We start from the raw sequence: 2,041 nt of genomic DNA, 5'->3' as shown, positions 1-2,041 counted from the left end.
GCAAAAGTCAATTTGGCAACGTTGCATCGTGTATTAAACGGCGTTCAAAGTAAGGTTTTTCAGCAATTTAAAAATAATAAAAAATCTTTAGAATGACCAAAAATACGTTTTATGTCACTTGGTGTACTCTACCTGGGTCTCCAGCGGTTCTAGCAGACAGGTTTGCGACGTTGCCACGCTCAGAGTCACATCGTCTATTATGATACGTTACGTAGCCCTAGTACAACCTAAACAGCTCTCAAAAGTCATTTACTTACCCTCTGCAAAAGTTGGTAATGAGGCAGTTCATGGACACATTATGTTGCTTCGTGCATAAATCAATGAGCCTGCTTCTCAGCTCCTGTATTTCAATGCCGTTGGATTCTACCGGGTGGTTGTGGCCATCTGTCAGTCTCAGATTTGACATCAACATTTGACTTCATTTTGCCTGGGCAGGCGGCCTGCTTTTGAGTACTTCTGTCGTGCTTGCACTTGCATTTCTGTCTCTGTTTTTGTAGTAATAAAAACCATCAAGCACATAGATATTAGTATGTGGTCGTTGACCTTTGTGAGAAGAAATGGCATCTATGGGGTCATTAAGACCCTCCTCTTCCTCTGCTTGATGCATGATGACTGAGCAGCAATCGGTCCATGGACAAGTGCCTTCGCGCCACTTTGCAGCCCCCCGCTTCAAAAGCGTTGTGGCGCCCTCCAGAAACCCCGGGGGGTCCCCTCCAAAATCCAGCTGGATTTCCCCTCCAGGGCCCGCGCGGGGGTCCCCTCCAGGGGCCATGTCCTCCCTACCCACGATGACCTTCCTGGCCACGACCGCCGCGAGCTCCCTGGCCACGCCCGCCGCCACGCCCTCCTTGGGTTTGTGCGCCCCGACGTCGCCTGCGCCTGCGCCCTCGTTGTTCATTCTGTAATCAAGAAAACATAATTAGTCAATCACCAACATATAAGTTACAATCCATGCTAGACCATTGGAAACTCACCAAGGAGGCCTGGGCAGGTTCCTGGGCAGCTGCCTGCTGCTGCGACCTGGACCTCCTCGGCGGCGCCGCCGCTTCAGTGGGAGTGGATCAATCTGTGATGAAGAACATACGACATTAGCCTTTCACCTCCATACAAGTTACTAATCCTTACAAGGTAGATGTACGCCAGACCACGTCTCGCGTAACAGGCTTCGCGATGTCTCACGAAAAACTGTTACGCTGCGACGCGCCTGGCATACATCTACCTTGGCCTGCGGCGCTGACACCCGAGTCGGGTAGTGGAAAAATGTACACAAAAATACGGGCCTACGGCCCGTCAACGGCCCATCACCTCAACTAAGCATGCAGGGTTGAACATTTTTTCGCTTATTTTCGTCAAAAATACCCTCTAGCGCCTCAACGGTTTGAGTTAGAGCAAAACGGACAAAATTTTGGCCCAAAGAGCGCTACTTTGATGCGTTACCCCCTAGGAAACCATAAAAAAATTATTTTTGGGACCTGTTGTTTTTGATTTTTTTAAAATCTAATTTTTGAGCTAGAATGCTCATCTTCGAACTCGACCTGTCTTTTGATGATACAAAACGACCCTGAAAATCCCAGGTCGCTCGCTCAATTCGTTCTCGAGTTATCGTGCGGACAGACAGACAGACAAACGTGAAGACGTGCAGACAGACGGACAGACAAAGTTTTTTTCGACCAGACGGAGTACCAGACGGAGTAATAGGCTTCGCTAATCGCTCAGCCAAACAACACCATTGAAACTCACCACTTGGGTCTCGGCCTCCGCAGCCCGCGTCTGCGCCAACCTCTCCTCCACCCTGGCGACAGCGTTCTGGAGCTGGGCGGAGGAGGCAGATGGGGGTTGGAACCTCGGCAGGTAAGCGTAGACGTGTTGCACCGGCTAAAGAGCTTGCGTAAGGAGCGGAACGCGCGCGCGCACGCACACACACACACACACACACACACATACTTGTACAGAACCGAACCGAGGAGACCAAACTGTTAAGTTCCCGCAGGTGTCGACGACCTGCTTCCTGCCCAAGCTTTGCCAGCTTGCGCCCCCCCCC

General features: G+C 51.0%; 1 long non-coding RNA gene across 1 annotated transcript; it reads right to left on the bottom strand.

The window, feature by feature from the left end:
- Nucleotides 1-201: 201 nt before the first annotated feature.
- LOC127750434 (uncharacterized) lies at nucleotides 202-1,877 on the bottom strand. Its single transcript, XR_008011681.1, has 3 exons — nucleotides 1,741-1,877; nucleotides 975-1,066; nucleotides 202-899 (listed from the first exon to the last, which is right to left on the bottom strand). It is a non-coding gene; the product is annotated as an uncharacterized LOC127750434 (long non-coding RNA).
- Nucleotides 1,878-2,041: the final 164 nt, after the last annotated feature.

The sequence above is a fragment of the Frankliniella occidentalis genome, unplaced genomic scaffold (assembly GCF_000697945.3).
Source record: "Frankliniella occidentalis isolate FOCC.00 unplaced genomic scaffold, Focc_3.1 Scaffold189, whole genome shotgun sequence".
In the NCBI taxonomy this organism is placed as follows: Eukaryota; Metazoa; Arthropoda; class Insecta; order Thysanoptera; family Thripidae; genus Frankliniella; species Frankliniella occidentalis.
The sequence above is the reverse complement of the archived record's forward strand: the minus strand, read 5'-3'. Positions and strand labels throughout refer to the sequence as shown.